Source organism: Oncorhynchus gorbuscha, linkage group LG14 (genome assembly GCF_021184085.1).
Source record: "Oncorhynchus gorbuscha isolate QuinsamMale2020 ecotype Even-year linkage group LG14, OgorEven_v1.0, whole genome shotgun sequence".
Classification (NCBI taxonomy): domain Eukaryota; kingdom Metazoa; phylum Chordata; class Actinopteri; order Salmoniformes; family Salmonidae; genus Oncorhynchus; species Oncorhynchus gorbuscha.
The window spans coordinates 10,933,571-10,953,417 of NC_060186.1; the positions used below are offsets into that span (position 1 = coordinate 10,933,571).

At 43.5% G+C, this 19,847-nt stretch overlaps 1 protein-coding gene across 2 annotated transcripts in view; it reads left to right on the forward strand.

Annotated features, from left to right (window-relative positions):
* Positions 1-6,899: 6,899 nt before the first annotated feature.
* The window catches only part of LOC123994432 (pleiotrophin-A-like), a 62,932-nt gene continuing 49,984 nt past the window's right edge, over positions 6,900-19,847 (forward strand). Inside the window, exon 1 of one of the 2 annotated variants that reach the window (XM_046296998.1) lies at positions 6,900-7,131. The gene's annotated coding sequence lies outside the window, so the exon portion shown is untranslated. Of the gene's footprint in view, positions 7,132-14,691; positions 14,883-19,847 lie in introns of those variants that run through there. The other variant, XM_046296997.1, reaches the window with a different exon arrangement.

Here is a 19,847-nt window from a genome sequence, read left to right on the forward strand (position 1 = left end):
TTTAACAACCGTGCGGATGATGTCCCTAGTTTTGTACCTTATTCATCTGACATTTCTACCGAGGGGGACCGGGGATGTGTCTCTGAATGACTTGCAGAACTGCTGCCAGTAAATGTCAACTCTAAGACCTAATGATTTTTAGTCGTTGACATGTTTTAATGTGTCCATAAAAGTAGCGAGGAACCAGTCCATTAAAGAGAAGATGGCAGAGAGTGGAGAGAAACTAATAAGGTCTATTTTTTATCGCCCAGTGCCTTTCAGAGGGACATAAATTGAGTTTTCGAGGAAGTTAGAAGGCTTCGTAATAATTGTATTTGAGGAAAATGACAAGAAAATAGAATTGGGGCTATAGTCTTAAATCCTGGTTTGTAGTCCCTCATTCTCTTGCTCATAACAGACCATCGACCATCCAGCATGTGACGGCTCCAGTCTGTGACTGTCACAGATGGAAGATGCCGAAGTACCTACACATCAGGTGTGTATTCGTGTGTCTGCACTGTTCATAAAACAACAAAGTCCCCTTTCATCATTATAATAGGGTTGTTATCAAAGATAGTCTCCTATTTTACCCTCTGCAACGTGATAAACGACGGCCATAATCTGACTGCCATCTGTATCGACTGGGGCTGGGACTTGAGGAGTGGACTGGCCCTGAGAGGAGAAGAGATAGGAGAGGCGGGTTGTTGTTTAAAATAGTAGCAGTGCAATCAACCATTGATCTGGGGGGGAGGGGGGGAAGCGGGAGCCAGCCCTGCAGCGGCTCAAATTAATGCTCGGGTTTCAATTTTGAGAAACAATGATGTATGAGCCGATGCGGAGAGACGGGGGAAACGAAGCGAGATAATTATTTTGTTGGTGTCCATGGTGCCCAGAGAAGGTCATGCGTTATTGAGTGTTTGGCAGCCTTTTTATCCATAACCATACTTGAAACACAAAACTATGGATAATGGCACTGTTGAGTCTAGCGATCGCCGGAATCGTATATTTTACGAGTCTTCAACGCGGCCCATAAAGATGCAGAATACATTTCTCCATTCAAGGTGACAAAAAAACCTGTCCATTAGCCAAGAGGAATTGGAGGCTGTTATATTTCTAATGCAATGCCATTGAGGAGGAGTAAAATATACATATGCAATGGTTTACAGAAACAGTAGTAGGCCCTATAGGTGTCAGGTAAGTGGCATTCCATTTGTAGTTATGGACATCGGAGGATGATGTTTCATTGCTGTGAGGCAGCTCTGAAAGATGCAGTTGACTGCTGCTCAGACAGTGGAGCAGAGAGGGAGGTGACATGATCACCGTGACAACAGTGATGCAATCTCTGTGGGTTATCAGTGCCTGTAGAGAGAGGACTGCTGCAACTGCTCTCTCTGTCTCTGCCTAGCCCTGGTCCCAGATCTGTTTGTGCTCTATAGCCAACTCCTATGGTTGTTGATATGCCAGGTGTTGCAAGCATAGCAGGCACAACAACCACCATAGTAGGCTACACAGCACAAACAGATGTGGCACCAGGCTAGTCTCTGACACACATAGTGACCTCCCTCTCTGATAGAGTCTCGTCACTTGCAGGGTGATTGATGTATGGCGTCCGCTGGGTGGATGGTGGGATGGTTGTTTGCCGTCAGACACAGACCCTTGTGATGGGTTTTTGTGTGGGGTGTAAAGGTCAACGCGGTGTGGAACTCCCCTGCCCAGAGCAGACCTCCTCTCAACCTCATTAGAGAAGAGCACAGAACTGCCAGCACCAGACGACCTCATCTGTATGCTAACAGACTAATAAACATGTCAATGTGTCTGGAACATTGCCCCGTCTGACCCCCAGTATGCAAAAATCACTTATTAAAGCTGTTACTGAACACGAACAGTGTATCATTCTAACAACACCTGCAGATTGAAAACCAGAGGAAGAAAGGCGTAGTGAAATCGAAATTGCCGCCCTCTTTGACCACGGGTGACCCCACTGAAATTTGATGGCAAGTTCCAGTATCCTGCACGGATATTAACTCTAGTAATAATACTAGATATATTAATAACAGTAGTTACAGTATATTTCAGCCCTGAGAGAAGTTTCAAATGAAATGAAATAAAGCAACTCTGTGGTACTTCATTCTCACCAAACTGGGGATTAAAGTTAAATCGGCCTTTATTTAGTTCTATTGTACAATAATGTGTAATCTTTACAATATTCCATATTGCCATGGAAATTAATGCACACCCAGCGCACTTCAAATTTGAGTTGTGAATAGATTTTCATTAATAATCGAAATGACCTCTGAATATTGTGATCAAAGTTAAAATCCGTGTTTAGAGTTGCCTTTTTTGTGTCCGTAATTACAGTGGATTATGTGGGATTAGCTGGGAAGCAGTGCCATTAGATTAGAGATTATGTCACTCACTCTGACGTCCCAGGTTGTTTCAAAACCTTTGTTTTTCTTAGTCCTACCAGAGGTGTTCTCAGTGATGACATCACTCACCAGATGCTATACATCCACCTCCATACATGTACCTATAGATAACACAACTACAGAGATAGGATCTTAATTTGATCACTCTTCTGTTGCTGAGAATTTTCCTCAGCCGCCGGATATGCAGATGAGCTTCTGTGATTTCCATTAATTCACTGAAAACTCACACTAACACATGGTTATATTAACAGTATTGTACTTTTCCTGTATCCTACTTTTTTTGTCCAGCTAATAGTTTAACCACCGATCAAGCAACAATATTGACTAAACTTTCCAATCCTGTTGCTGAAGGAATATTTTGCTGTGACAATATACATCACCGTTCAAAAGTTGAGTCACTTAGAAATGTCCTTGTTTTTGAAAGAAAATCACAGTTTTGTCCATTAAAATAACATCAAATTGATCAGAAATACAGTGTAGACATTGTTAATGTTGTAAATGACTATTGTAGCTGGAAATGGCTGATTTTTAATGGAATATCTACATAGGCGTACAGAGGCCCATTATCAACAACCATCACTCCTGTGTTCCAATGGCACGTTGTGTTAGCTAATCCAAGTTTATCATTTTAAAAGGCTAATTGATCATTAGAAAACCCTTTTGCAATTATGTTAGCACACCTGAAAACTGTTGTTTTGATTAAAGAAGCAATAAAACTGTTATTCTTTAGACTAGTTGAGTATCTGGAGCATCAGCATTTGTGGGTTCGATTACAGGCTCAAAATGGCCAGAAACAAAGGACTTTCTTCTGAAACGCATCAGTCTATTCTTGTTCTGAGAAATTAAGGCTATTCCATGCGTGAAATTGCCAAGAAACTGAAGATCTGGTACAACGCTGTGTACTACTCCCCTTCACAGAACAGCGCAAACTGGCTCTAAACAGAATAGAAAGAGGAGTGCACAACTGAGCAAGAGGACAAGTACATTAAAGTGTCTGGTTTGAGAAACAGATGCCTCACAAGTCCTCAACTGGCAGCTTCATTAAATAGTACCCTCAAAACACCAGTCTCAAAGTCAGCAATGAAGAGGACTCCGGGATGCTGGCATTCCAGGCAGAGTCCCTCTGTCCAGTGTCTGTGTTCTTTTGCCCATCTTAATCTTTTATTTTTATTGGCCAGTCTGAGATATGGATTTTTCTTTGAAACTCTCCCTAGAAGGCCAGCATCCCGGAGTCGCCTCTTCACTGTTGACGTTGAGACTGTTGTTTGTGGGTACTATTTAATAAGACTTCTTCTTTCATCCAAACAATAGTTTTCAAAAGTTTTCAAAAGTAACATAATTCCAAAATGGTTTTCTAATGATAAATTTGCCTTTTAAAATGATAAACTTTGATTAGCTAAAACAACGTGCCATTGGAACACAGGAATGATGGTTGCTGATAATGGGCCTCTGTACTCTATGTAGATATTCCATAAAAAAATATGCAATTTTCAGCTACAATAGTCATTTACAACATTAACAATGTCTACACTGTATTTCTGATCAATTTGTGGTTATTTTAATGGACCAAAAATGTGCTTTTCTTTCAAAAACAAGGACATTTCTATCAAGGCACAAAGCAAGGCCCAAATGCAGACACAGGAGGCAGATGGTTGGAGTATTACAATGTTTATTAATCCAAAGGGGTAGGCAAGAGAATGGTTGTGGACAGGCAAAAAGGTCAAAACCAGATCAGAGTACAGGAGGTACAGAGTGGCAGACAGGCTCGTGGTCTAGGCAGGCAGAATGGTCTAGGCAGGCAGAATGGTCAGGCAGGCGGGTACAAAGTCCAGAAACAGGCCAGGGTCAAAACCGAGAGGACTAGAAAAAGGAGAATGTAAAAAGCAGGAGAACGGGAAAAAGGCTGGTTGACTTGGAAACATACAAGACGAACTGGCACAGACAGACCGGAAACACAGGGATAAATACACTGGGGTAAATAAGCGACACATGGAGGAGATGGAGACAATTGCAAGGACAGGTGAAACAGATCAGGGCGTGACACATTTCTAAGTGACCCCACACTTTTGAATAGTAGTGTAGGTCAAATTAAACTCTGACATCTGAATGCAAACACAATCCACCAATAATGTTAATTTCCATTGTAATGGTTTGATGTTACAGTATCCATTACCATGAATCTGCTCTAGTCCGGTCTTGAATCTAACCCAAACTGCTGGTTCAGGAAGACTGATTACAGATTACAGAGGCACTTGCTGTGTGTCAATGCTATGGATTTGTATTGACTTTTGTACTGGCTGGATTGACAGTGAGCACCTGTGAACGGCGAGGCACCAGCCCACTAAACTGATCTGTTTATACACTCAATTGATTTAGAGAGGAGGCTGGGAGAGGAGAATTTTAAAAATGGGTTTATGTTTAACCTTTATTTAACCAGGCAAGTCAGTTAAGAACAAATTCTTATTTTCAATGACAGCCTAAGAACTGTGGGTTAACTGCCTGTTCAGGGGTAGAATGACAGCTCAGGGGTTTGAACTCGCAACCTTCCAGTTACTAGTCCAACAGTCTAACCACTAGGCTACCCTGCTGCCCTGTGCCAATCAAAACCAATTCAGTGCCTGCTGAAGAAGCAGCATGCCCTAGTAGTGAAAAAAAGCCATAAACAACGCCAGCGCTTGATGTCGTCCCCATCTGATTATTAACGTTAGCTAGGTTTGGATTCTTATAACTTTATTAGTATTATTTTCTAAATAGTTTTTTTGTACATTTGTCTCACAAAGGAGTTTAGAAGGAATGGAGATTCATCCTCTTTCTCCTCAGGCCTCTGGCGAGGTCTATGCTGCCTGTGGTAATTTATTTGCCAATCGATTTCCACTACAGGCCCCTCTCTCCTATCACTGATGTCCAGTGATCAGCTGGAGTGAGACAGAAGTGTTTTATTTTGGGGGTATTGATCTCAATATAAACTTCATGGAAAGGAGTGTATCACACCATTTACAGGTCACTGTTCTGTCTGCCTCCCAGTGGCAACAGACAAAAATGACAAAGAAAGAGCAAACTGACCAAACCAAACACAGAGCTTGTGGAATGCTCCCGAGGGCCCAAGGTTCCATCATCTGTAGCAGCCCAAGTCAGGCTTGATCCACCTTAACTCTCTGTTCAGTGTTCACTGGCACTAATCTCAGTGTTCAGTCTGCTGCCAAGATCACCGACAGTTCGCTCAGAGAAACACAGAGGTTTCCCTCCTCCACGGTTTAATGCTACTGTCTGTCTGTGTCCGTGTGACGTGCAGCAGACAACTGGGAGCACTTTTAACCCTATTCCTTATGAATGGCTCACTTCCTCTGTTGCTATGAAGGGACTGGTGTAGTCACATGGGCCAATCAAGGACATTCCTAGATGACATAGGGATGTGTAGGGTGCATACTGTACATTAGTTACAATGTACACTGTAGGAGGTGTAACCATTATCTTCTTATTAGAATGACAGAGAGAAGCATTTCTACCACATGGCTCCAGTTCAGACTTCCACAGTAATTAGATATATGTATTTAAGTCTAGCTTGAATCCGAGAACACAACACTGTAGATACCTGTGGAAAGGAAAATTCTTCTTCATCACTGGATTTGTCATGCTTACAATGTACTTTGAAAGAAGAGAAAGAGCGAGATATGACATTGTGATAGGACAGAATAATGCACAAACATGTCTGAAGTTTGTTCTAAACAGAGGATTCATAATCAGAGCACACAAACAAAACATGAGTTGTTTTCAATATTTCACCAGATTATTTTGAGATTTTGGGGGAGAAATCTTCGAGTGTGATCAAGACAAGTCTGGAAGATAGAACACATATAAATCACATATCTAACAGAGGTTTTCGTCACCTCGGGGTATAGATTTCAATTATAAGCAGTGATACAATACTGCAAGACCTGCCCCCCCCTCTCTCACTTTCTGCCCCTCTCTCTTTTCGTCTATCTCTCACACTCTCTCTCTCTGCCTCTCTCCCCTCTCCCTCTCACACCCAGTCCTGCGGTGCTTGCAGCTCTAGTCATTATTTTAGTGTAGGTACATCATCCTCCCGATCCCAGAAGACTGAAGTAGAATTTATATTCGAATGCCAAAAAACAAAGAACTGGAGGATTTAATTAATACAACCTCTTTTCTTCCAGGAAGCTATTGTTTAACTTTGTTTGACTGCAAAATACATTTTTGTTTACAAAATTGACCCTCAAATAAAACATTTAGAATTATAGTTCTAATGCATATGATTGAAAACCCATTAATAAGAACAAACACATGGCATCCTTGCACATTGAAATAAGCCATTAAAAATGCATGAGTTTCTGAGGTGAAGTGTCTGTAGGTGGAAAAGCGCATGGCGACTGGGTGAGAGTGTCGAGCTGAGAGACAGATCGCACCCGTCCAGGCTGGCTGTTGCTGCTGCTTCGCCAGCGCTGTCACACTTCAACAGCCAGACAGGGTGTTTGGCTCCTGCAGATTAATTGTCAGGGCTAAATGAACTTTCCTTCCATCCAATTGCAATCTGAAACAGCCAGGGCTTTCGAGGCTCTGGGTCCTCGAAACAGGGGAGAAGGGCAGCACATCAGGAGCTGTCAGAAGCATCAGGAATCGGTTCACTGGGAGCACTAGACCAGGATTCATGGTGTCTGCTGTCTGAGTGGGTACAAGAGAGAAGGCTTCAGTTGGATCAGTATCAGAGGTACATTCAGTTAGGAATATTTAGTTCAACATCATGCTGATAAGGGTTGTCTTGGGTGGCTTAGAAAAGGCCCTCTCTTTACTTTTATAAGCAGTGGCACAGACGCATAAATATTCATACTCAGCCGAGAGCTCATGATTTTTTTATGCAGCTGAGAATCTTTTGAAATGAAATTGGCATAATATAATTTCTTTCATTACTTCATTTTGAATGAATAAGGGCCATAAAAAAATGTTGGCGTTTAAACTGCGTTGGAGAGGTCTTGATCCCGATAAGAAAATATTGTATTGTGAACCTATTTGTTTTCCAGCCAGTGAAACATCCAACAACATGGAACTGAGTGGCCTCGTCTTTGACATGTTTGCCAACCTGTCAGATTGTGTGCGGTTTTTCAGGATTGGAGTGGTGCCTGTGACACATCCAGCCTGGTTGCTAGCCAACAGACCCTCAAATCACATACAGTGTGCTCCAAAGTAATGATGAGGGAGAAAGTTAAATTACCACTAATACCATATCCCAAGACAACCTCTTACCATTACAATAACAGGGGAGGTTAGCATTTTTTTTTTGGGGGGGGGGGGGGGGTATGATATTTATGCTTCTAACTTTCTCACTCATCATTATTCACATTTCATTCAGGATTATGCGTAATCATGGTTGCATCCATATTAATGTAGACGTGTTTACAAACATATTTTATTCTTATTTACAATACAAGTGACTCTAAAATGACACAATACATTATTTACCATTAATTTCTATTGGGCACAAAATTATCTGAAACATCCAAAACAAACAGCAAATGAGTCGCAATCTTGATGTAGTCATTACATGCTATGAATATGGGAACAAATACTTAACTATTTAAATATAAGTGAATTTGTCCCAATACTTTTGGTCCCCTAAAATGGGGGAACTATGTACAAAAAGTGTTGTCATTTCTAAACAGTGTATCCAAGATGGATGAAAATACCCACAAATGAAAGCTGACAGTCTGCACTTTAACATCATAGTCATTGTATCATTTCAAATCCAAAGTGCTGAAGTACAGAGCCACAACAACATAAATGTGTCACTGCCCCAATACTTTTGGAGCTCACCGTAGCTGGCGATTAACGTAGTCAGCCAGATACTCATTTGGCCATTGTCCTGGAGGCAATTATGAAGTGAAGAGCAGATGTCTTCGGATTCTGAGCGTCTTAATAGATAAAAAATAAATGGATCCAAAGAGCACCGAAGGACACTGACATTTAATCACCAGGCTGATAGATTTTAGACGCTCCACGGTGACATGTAGTGAAGAACAGAGTTACCCCCTGAGAACTCCTCAATGATTGGGTCAGCAGATTGCCATCACTTTCACCTGTATTGATGGGTTCCATTCCCTAGGCCCCTCCCCCTCTTGGTTTTGTTCGATCTCAGTCTCTGCCAGTGCCCCAGAGGTGCTCCAAATGTGTTTGTATGAAGTCAGTCTGGTTGTGTGTGTATAAGAGAAATGAGATGGGGGTGTGGGGGGGCATGACGTCCACATGCTGAAGTTGGACCATCCATTTTAGGTCAAAACGTTCAATCACGCAGACGGCCAGAGACTGGTCTAGACATTGACTCCATTTGTTCTCTTGCTGTCTCTGTTGGACCTAATGTTGAAAAGATGAATTGGATGAGGGCCACTGTGGAGTATGGATCCAGACAGAAGAGATGGATCTCATGTGTTCTATCTAAACAGTGTGTTGCTGTTCTGCTGTGCTGTGTGACACTGGAGAGGACTAGCTTGCCAGACAGTGGCAGCCCAGCCCGTCTCTGTGCTAGTCTGATCGAGATGCATGCAGTTACCTGTCCGCAATGGCCAGAGTGTTAGCTGTCAGCATGGCTCTGTTTGTGTGGCTGATTTATATAATTTCCACTCCACTCGGAATGGACTCTTGGCTTCCATCAAGGTAGAGGAGTTTAGATTCCTTTCAACCCAGCAATAAGTTCAAACTCAATTTCCATTCAGACACATAGCAGAAATGGAACATTTGCAAGAATGAAAGAAAACAAATAAGTTATTCTCCCTTTCTGCCATATGCTCCATTTTAGCGATGTTTCCCCAACAATATTGCTCTCTGCTCAGTAAATTTCTCCCAGCCAACGTATTTGTGTCTGGGAGATGATAGAGCGAATAACAGCCGGGTCTCTGGGCCTCGGGTAGGTAGGTGTTCCATATGTCAAAGAGGGATTACACAACGGGGTTAACGGGGGATTTCATTTGGTTTCTTCAGATAGACGCTCACACACACACACACACACACACACACACACACACACACACACACACACACACACACACACACACACACACACACACACACACACACACACACACACACACACACACACACACACACACACACACACCTTAGGGACTGCCCCATGCCATACGAGGGATGAGGTGGGATGGGGCTAACCTAATGGTAAAAACAGATGGTAAAAACAGGGATGTGGTGGGATGGGGCTAACCCAATGGTAGAAACAGGGATGGGGTGGGATGGGGCTAACCTAATGGTAGAAACAGGGATGGGGTGGGGCTAACCTAATGGTAGAAACAGGGATGGGGTGGGGCTAACCTAATGGTAGAAACAGGGATGTGGTGGGATGGGGCTAACCTAATGGTAGAAACAGGGATGGGGTGGGATGGGGCTAACCTAATGGTAGAAACAGGGATGTGGTGGGATGGGGCTAACCTAATGGTAGAAACAGGGATGGGGGGATGGGGCTAACCTAATGGTAGAAACAGGGATGTGGTGGGAGGGGCTAACCTAATGGTCGAAACAGGGATGGGGTGGGATGGGGTGGATGGGGTGGGATGGGGCTAACCTAATGGTAGAAACAGGGATGGGGGGATGGGGCTAACCTAATGGTAGAAACAGGGATGGGGTGGGATGGGGCTAACCTAATGGTAGAAACATGGGGATAGAAACAGGGATGGGGTGGGATGGGGCTAACCTAATGGTAGAAACAGGATGGGGTGGGATGGGGCTAACCTAATAGAAACAGGGATGGTGGGATGGGGCTAACCTAATGGTAGAAACAGGGATGGGGTGGGATGGGGCTAACCTAATGGTGGGATGGGGTGGGGGGCTAACCTAATGGTAGAAACAGGGATGGGGTGGGATGGGGCTAACCTAATGGTAGAAACAGGGATGGGGTGGGATGGGGCTAACCTAATGGTAGAAACAGGGATGTGGTGGGATGGGGCTAACCTAATGGTAGAAACAGGGATGGGGTGGGATGGGGCTAACCTAATGGTAGAAACAGGGATGTGGTGGGATGGGGCTAACCTAATGGTAGAAACAGGGATGGGGTGGGATGGGGCTAACCTAATGGTAGAAACAGGGATGTGGTGGGATGGGGCTAACCTAATGGTAGAAACAGGGATGTGGTGGGATGGGGCTAACCTAATGATGGTGGGATGGGGCTAACCTAATGGTAGAAACAGGGATGATGGGGGATGGGGCTAACCTAATGGTAGAAACAGGGATGGGGTGGGATGGGGCTAACCTAATGGTAGAAACAGGGATGTGGGTGGGATGGGGCTAACCTAATGGTAGAAACAGGGATGTGGTGGGATGGGGCTAACCTTGTGGTAGAAACAGGGATGGGGTGGGATGGGGCTAACCTAATGGTAGAAACAGGGATGGGGTGGGGCTAACCTAATGGTAGAAACAGGGATGTGGTGGGATGGGGCTAACCTAGAAACAATGGTGGGATGGGGAAACAGGGATGTGGTGGGATGGGGCTAACCTAATGGTAGAAACAGGGATGTGGTGGGATGGGGCTAACCTAATGGTAGAAACAGGGATGGGGTGGGATGGGGCTAACCTAATGGTAGAATCAGGGATGGGGTGGGATGGGGCTAACCTAATGGTATAAACAGGGATGGGGTGGGATGGAGCTAACCTAATGGTAGAAACAGGGATGGGGCGGGATGGGGCTAACCTAATGGTAGAAACAGGGTGTCACGCGGGACTAGGTGTGTGAGGAAGAATCAGGCGCAGAGAGCAGAGTTCCACAGGAAAACGTGCACTTTAATACGGCACCAAAAGTAATGCCCACAACACAGGGCGCGGAAAAATATGGACCAACCCAAAACACAGGGTACCAGGTCCAGAGCACGAACACACCTAATACCACACACACATAACACAAGAATAATCCCGCATAAAACAAGGGCGGGTATACTAGCTTTAAATAAGGAAGCACATCAAGCAAACACAAATAGACACGGGTGCAACTAATAAGACAAAACAAACAGAAAACGAAAAAGGGATCGATGGCGGCTAGTAGGCCGGTGACGACGACCTCCGAGCATCACCCGAACAGGCAGGGGAGCCAACTTCGACACAGGGATGGGATGGGGCTAACTTAATGGTACCAAAAGCCCTTATACTCTGCCAGGTTCATAGGGCCAACAACCAGTTTAAACTGATGAAAAACAATGAGGTAGGAACTAGACCTGCCGGAGAGAGCAATTTTCAATGGCCTCTGCTTGTGAATTGTGTTTTTGAGAGCGGTGCCCTGTGATAATGGTGAATCCACAGTGGTTCTGGGTTGAATGAATAGAATAAAACGGCTGGTGTTGACCGAGACCTTTTTCATCGCGTCTCAAATTCATCGAGTCTCATTTCTCATTCAATAAGTTGACGAAAATGGCACCATTAAAAGAGCTCAAGAGGGACATAATGGGACATACAACACACTTAGGGGAGGGGAGCAAATGGAGTGAGTTCATTATTGATGAGAGGAATATGAGAAGGAAGGAAGGAAGGGGATGGTGGAGTGGCATATTACCACCTGGGACCATGACTCATACTGGCGAATGACCACTGAGGATGTTCTCCTGATGAATGTCTCAAATTAAGGAGTTACTTTAACTATAGTGTGACACCGATAGAAGAGGCTGCATGTGAGCTGATGCTTCAAACGGGTATTTTAAGCATGTAATGCAGTGCATAGCTTCCTCTTCCTCTACCAGCAACACAGGGTGGGTCCTCCTCTATGGATTGGACAATACTCAGTCCGTTCGCTTTGTCTAATGACGTTGAGAAAGGCACTTTCCAGCAATCTAAATACATTCCATAAAGAGATTAGATCTTTTCAAGGAGATATTTGATTTCAAATGAGAACGTGGATTGATAAAACAGACATTCAACAAACATTCTGATAAATACTTTGAAACCAGCATCAAAGGCCTGTCTAATAGTATGTCTAGGCTCAAGCTTCTGTTATGAAACACAAGGCTGTGTGTGTGTGTGTGTGTGTGTGTGTGTGTGTGTGTGTGTGTGTGTGTGTGTGTGTGTGTGTGTGTGTGTGTGTGTGTGTGTGTGTGTGTGTGTGTGTGTGTGTGTGTGTGTGTGTGTGTGTGTGTGTGTGTGTGTGTTTGTGCCCGCATGCCTGTCTGTATAGGCTGTGTTAGTCTGACATCAGTATTGTACATGGGCTGTGGAATATCCAGCGTTAATGACACGTTATTGATTCAGTGTGCTGTAATCTGTCGAAACCGGTCGGAACCAGCTGCAACAGGGGGCGACGCTTCCTATAAGGTCATCTGCAGCCATCTGCTCCGCAGCGGACGTGATTATCCTCCTACAACTTGTTAAAGTGCCACCATTAAGAGGATCCCACAGCAAATTCAGAACGGAAATTAATTGAGAAGAGGGAGAGTTTTCAGAAAGTTACTTTGTCGAACGCAGTTGTAGTCGACAGAAGTACAGTGCTGTTGATTGAGAATGATACCAGTTAAAGTCTAACTGATCCAAACTCCTATTACTCAATAGTATTTTGATTATAATCATATCGAAATAACAATACATCTAAAATGTATTTTTATATACCTTTTAAGGATACATTAAATATAAAAAATTGGCCAAATAATTAATAATTTGTATTTTATTTAACACAGTTGAAATGCATTCCAAAATATATTATGGAATGTATTTAAAATATATATATATATATATATATATATATATATATATATATATATATATATATATATATATATATATATATATATATGTATATGTATGTATGTAAAGTCTATATCACAATATATGTTAAATACATCGGGAAATATTTCAATGATTTTCAATAAAGGCTAAAGTGACAAAATTCTGAATTTTGACATGTCTCTCTGTGGACCCTCAGACTTTTAGGAAGATTTTAGCCCACGAACCCCACAAAATACAAAATAGTTTTCACCATCATTGTAAAGCTCTAGTTATTTTGTTGCTTTGACAGAAAGTTATTTCTGAAGATTTGTATTTATTTCAAGTGATTAGTGATTCATTTACATCTGTCCCTCATTTTAAGGTCAACACTGTTACATGAACTGAATTGTTTTAAGAAACTATTCCTTTTTAAAAGGTATGGGTCAAATCATAGTGTAAAAGCAGGTGAGCTGGTTCTACTCTTTTTGGCCATTTTCTGGTGCTTTATGGTAAAAAAAACTGAGTGAGTTGAACATAACAAATCAATCCTGTTACCCATTCAATTGCCTCTCCCTGCTGCAGTCAACAAGCTTCCTTTCCCCCTGTCACAAAGGGATTCATGGCTGATTTAACTAGTAATTACCAGTTTGAGGGCCGTTCAAGTGGATTTTCCCCAAATGTGGTAAATTCCCACTCCCCACTTGGATACAAACACAACATAACCCACCTAATCATCCACTGTAGATCCATATAATACCACTCATTGGAAGCACAAGACTTACACCAACATTTTGACATATTATGGAGTGTTGTACGAAGAATCGTTTTTATTTAATTAAACCGATAACTCAAATACAAAAGTTATAAAAATAGCTTCGCTTTTTTGTCATTATATAATTAAGCTGAAGAGAGGCTCTTACTACAGTAATACATTTTTTCTTTTGAGATGGGAACATTTTATAAAGTTGAACGTGGCTATTTGAATAATCTCAAATGTAAAATATATTTTGATTTGTTGGACACTTTTTTGGTTACTACATGATTCCATATGTGTTATTTCATAGTTTTGATGTCTTCGCCATTATTCTACAATGTAGAAAATAGTAAAATAAAGAAAAACCCTTGAATGAGTAGGTGTGTCCAAACTTTTAACCGTTAGTGTATTTGAAATACATTTTATGTGACGTTAAATATATTGAAATGTCTTTCTTCCTGTATGGGTACTGTTCTCCATGCTGTTGTCCATGTTGTTCTTTATGTTGTTTATATAACTACTGTATATTAGATGACTGGGGCTATCCTGTCAGAGCCCATCAGTAGCTAACCCCACCCCAACCCAACCCAACCCAACCCAACCCAACTCAACCCAACAGTTCTGGCTCTAAGTGCTCCCTCTCCTCCCTCCTGTCTCCCTCTCTACCCCCTCTTTCTCTCTTCTCTCTCTCTCTCTAAGTGCTGCTCCCCTGCCAAGCGGGCCGTCCCTGGAGTGACCTTGTGGCAATGAGATCCTGATCACGAGTCAGGAAACCAAGCTTTTAAGAACGCCCTCCTCTCTCAGCAACAGAAATGAGAGGGAGAGAGAGAGGGAGAGAGAGAGGGGGGGAGAGAGAGAGAGAGAAAACAGCTTTTTGGAGAGACAAGAGTGAGAGAGTAAGTGAAAGAAAGAGGGAGGTAGAGAGAGAGAATTAGAGAGTGACTGACAGCAGGGGTGAGGAGCAGATGAGAGGAGAGTTCACAAATTATTGCAAAGCGTTGGAACAACCACCAGACCTCCAGTTCAAAGTAAGTACTTATAACCGGAGCAAGGTGCACACTTGGATGTGTGGTGGTAGTTGGGTGACCAGGAGAGATGTGGCGTGTGAAGCTATTGGGGCTGAGATGAGGAGGGAGATTTCAGAACTGTGAGAGGCAGACAGGGACTAGCAATGCTGGGAGGCTGTGGAGTATGAATGGGCCGAGACTCAATCATATGAGTCCAACTGTAGCCTAGTCAGATATGGACAATTAGTGATAGCGGAAGGAGCGTAGGGGGAATGTTTGTGTTGTGGGATAGTGGAACTGGTGTCTTTGAGTTGGCAGCATCATTATTAACTCTCTGTGTAGTAAGTGTTCTCTGGCTTGCTTTGTTTTGGATGTTGTGCCACGTCCCAGGCTAATAATACACTAAATACTGCGACAAACCAAAGTATCGCTCGAGAGCCTTTTTGTGAAGTTTATTTCCTTGGATATCTCGATTATAATTTATGGTTGCAGATACTAATCACCACAAGTTATGGGTGTTGTTTTTTGTATCCCCTTTTGCTGTAAACCATCTCGATTGTCCATGTGTTTTCTATGGTTTATTCAGTTCTGAAGGTGGAAGGCTCAGAGGCTCAGGTATATGAACATAAAAGCTCTTGTTTTTTCAATTACAAAGGATTTATAATTTAAACTGGATATATTTCCCTTTCAGGCTTCGTATGTGAGACAAACAAAACAGTAAAGAACAAGAAGCTCAAAACAAGCTCATGAGGAAATAACAGTAGTAGAGAGAGCTGCAGGGCTTTGTGTTTACCATCTCCCTGTAATATTTAGTGTTTGCATTACAGTAAGAGATTAACTCCAAAAGTAGCATTTATCCAACTACTTAGCTGTAGGAATCGTTGCAAACTTCAAGACTTCTAAGAACATCTATGTTTCCTCAAGTCTAAAACAATATTTTGTTTTTCTTCATATTGTAGTACAACTGCTTGAATCACTCCATCAGTCAAGTTTCCCAATTCTACAGAGGTGCATGCCCACCAGAACATAACCCTTCATTCTCCAAGGATATCATTTTATTGGCTTCGTTTGGTGTCCTCTTATAAAGACCTATGCTTGCAGTGTATGTGAGTGTGTTTGACAGAGAGTATTTGTGCGTGGCCGTGCATGTTCGTGCGAATGTGTGTTGTCGGGGACAGTGTTTTTCCCAGGATATTGAATTTGGGTCAGGCCTGACTGGAATGAGAAACCGAGGGCATCGGTATTGTAGCACTCCTATGGTTGAGCAGACCTTGCGCCTGTGTTGCCATAGTTATGTTCACCCCTGGTATAGGAACCCCAACTTCGACCAACATCTCTAGCATTCCTACTGTGTACAAAAGAGCATTGGTCTCGATCTAGATTTAAATGAGCTTTGGCCACTTCATTGCTTTAGAAGTAACACATGGTGTGTTCCTAATGAAAGAGCTGGGAGATTAAACATGAGGCAATAGGTGGAGAGATGAGCTTGAGAAACCAGCTTTGGTCAGTGGGAAGTCAAGCTCATTGAGAGACCCGAGGTGGAGCTGAGCTGCCCGGATGGAAGCCAGGAGGGTGAGCTAACTCTCACATAACAAGTCCCATTTGTCAATGTGCACTGGCGTTTATGAAAGGGCTGGCATTTGAGGAAGATAAGGCAGGGCACATTTTACGGATCCTGTTTTCCCTCAATGTTATGTTGTCCCTTACATTTCAAACACTTTCTATGTGCGACACTGAGAGATGCTATTCAGCATGGAACACAAAGCCAATGCATTTCACCCATGCATTTCACCCATTTCACGTGACCACTCTCCATGGAAGACCTGTAGCAATAAGGTATAGACTGGTCTGTGAGATGCCTAAGAAAGCTGCTTCACAGTGGGGAAGGGAAGCACTCTCAAAGGAGCCAGGTCCAGTCTATAGGGAGCAAGTGGCTGGGAGAGAGAGAGAGTGGCAGGGATAAGGAAAATGCACAAAGATCCCCACTTTGAGTGGCTGGTGTGGTGTACACATTAACCTCTCACATCACATGTAGGCTGAACACAGAGGCTGTTGATGGGGTGTGGAAAGGTAGGGAGGAAGAGGGCTGCCAGACCCAAACCAGAGACGGACCCCAGTCTAGGCCCTGAGAAGCCCCTTCGCCTGTTTTCACCGAATAGCCCTCTCTGGCTGTCGTCATGCCAACGACAACCTCATAAGTTGGCAGTACAGCACAACAGTTCTGGGACCAGGCTGAGCTCGGAAGTGCATGGGCTGTATGCTGTTTGGTACTGTAGCTAGACTAGAGCCGTCAGCTGGGACCCTGCAATAAGAGAGATAAGGTTCAACAGTATCCACTATCACAGAGCTAGAAGAGGCTACTGAGATACTATGATACTTAGAAGTGACTGGCTCTCTATTTCATCAAATCTTCTCAGAATGTCCATAGGTAATCATGGCATGGGATTTAGTCTAAGCTGAGGGGCTGTGTCATTTAAATGGTTAAATGTTCAATTGAGGAAATGCACATATTCTAATTGAGACATCAATTAGATGGCTATTTCATTACAACAAAACCGCAACCATTTCTGGCTTACTGAAAATCCTTAAATCCAGCTATGAGAGAATGAATTTCACAGTTTTGAAATCTGCCATTGGCCCATTGCTTGACAGAATCTCTTTGTACGGAGGAATCTGATGGGTGCATCATGTCTGTGTCCATCTGTTCGTGTGTCTGTCTGTGTTTTCGTCTTACTGTGTGTTTGATGGGACAGACTTCGAATCACATAACCACGTACATCAAACTTCAGATTCAGACCACCTTTCCACTAATGGCCAAATAATATATTCTTAGGAATTTAATTAATATTAATTTTCTGGAGAGTACCAATATTGTGGATAGCTAGTTTGCCTGTGGTGATATAAACATCTGACTGTGACTGTGATGTCCTGTGGAGCGCCTGTGGTTTGGCCCTTGTATCGGCCTCATTGGCTGTATGATCCTCTGAGGAACAATGACGGCCAGAGGCCTTCCACCCTGATCAATTAGTTCATTAGTCTCCCACAGTCACAGCTTGGCCAGCATACTCCTGGCACCATCCCTTGGCCTCTGATTGGCCCACACTGCTGGTGAGGTCATAGGTCAGGGGGTTGATGTCTGTCTGTAAATACCAATTACACAACAAAGGAAAACTCAATATGTGACCTGACAGGGTTTGTGTGTGGGTGTGGGTGTGGGTGTGGGTGTGGGTGTGGGTGTGGGTGTGGGTGTGTGTGTGTGTGTGTGTGTGTGTGTGTGTGTGCCTGCACATGCGTGCATTCCCATGCATGCGTATGTAATCAGTCAAGTTGAATCAGATATTTGCGACTGTGGAATAGAATGCAAATAAAGCCTCCCTACAGTCCTGTTGACTGTGACTGGTGCCATGAGAGAAGTTTAGAGTCCAGTGTCTATTTGATAGACGCTTGGAGTCCAGTGTCTGTTTTGATAGAAGTTTGGAGTCCAGTGTCTGTTTTGATAGAAGTTTGGAGTCCAGTGTCTGTTTTGATAGAAGTTTGGAGTCCAGTGTCTGTTTGATAGACGCTTGGAGTCCAGTGTCTGTTTTGATAGAAGTTTGGAGTCCAGTGTCTGTTTGAAAGACGTTTGGAGTCCAGTGACTGTTTTGATAGAAGTTTGGAGTCCAGTGTCTGTTTTTATAGAAGTTTGGAGTCTGGTGTCTGAGTGTGTATAGGATGAGCATGTCTCCCTTTCTGTGTTTGTGTCTACTGGCTGCAGTTACCACACCATGGAGGACCAGCCTGTTTGTGTTTGTCTAACGAACTGAGAGAACACAGGAGGGAGAAGATAGGGAGATGGAGAGAGGGATAGGGATGGAGAGGGAGGGAGAGGACAGAGAGAGAGAGGAAAGAGAGAGCAAGAGAGAGAGGGGGAAAAGAGAGAGCAGGACAGAGAGAGGAAAGAGAGAGAGAGAGAGAGAGAGAGAGAGAGAGAGAGAGAGAGAGAGAGAGAGAGAGAGAGAGAGAGAGAGAGAGAGAGAGAGAGAGAGAGGAAAGAGAGACAGCAGGACAGAGAGAGAGCAAGAGAGAGCGAGCGAGAGAGGAAAGAGCGAGAGAAAAGAGAGAGAGCAGGAGCGAGAGAGAGAAAAGAGAGAGAGCAAGAGAGGGAGATGAAAGAGAGCAAGATAGAGAGAGAGGAAGAGAGAGAGAGGGCAAAGAGAGAGAGCAAGATAGAGAGAGAGAGCGGAAAGTGAGAGAGCGAGAACTTTATGTGTTTGTGTGTACAGGCTGCAGTTACCACACCATGGGGGACCAGCCTGTTTGTGTTTGTCTAATGAACTGAGAGAACACAGGAGGGAGAAGATAGGGAGATGGAGAGAGAGAGAGGGATAGGGAAGGAGAGGGAGGGAGAGGACAGAGAGAGAGAGGAAAGAGAGAGAGCAAGTGAGAGAGAGGAAAGAGAGGGAGTGAGAGAGGAGAGAGAGAGAGGGAATGGGAGAGAGAGGAAGGGAAGAGATAGAAAGAGAGAGAGGAGGGGAAGAGAGAGTGAGAGATAAGAGAGGGGGGAGCAAAAGAGGAGAGAGGAGAGAGAGAGAGAGAGAGGGAAGAGAGAGAGAGAGATAAGAGAGAGAGAGAAAGAGAGGGAAGAGAAAATAAGGAGAGAAAGAGAGAAGAGAGAAAAAGAGAGAGAGAGAGAGAGAGAGAGAGAGAGAGAGAGAGAGAGAGAGAGAGAGAGAGAGAGAGAGAGAGAGAGAGAGAGAGAGAGAGTAAGAAAAATAAAGAAAGGGGGCAAGTCAGTGGAATAATTGACCGAGAAGAAGAGATGTGGGGATCTATGTTTTCATGTCTGTGTCATGTGGCGGTATGGATTCTTGTATGTGGTGTGTAGAAGTGAGATTCAGAGCCATTCATCAATCATGAAGCACATTCTACATAGTGACAATCCATCCTTACAGTACATTGCGTTGTTAAAATCGACTGGTTTACATAAGATAAGCATAGGAAAGTGTG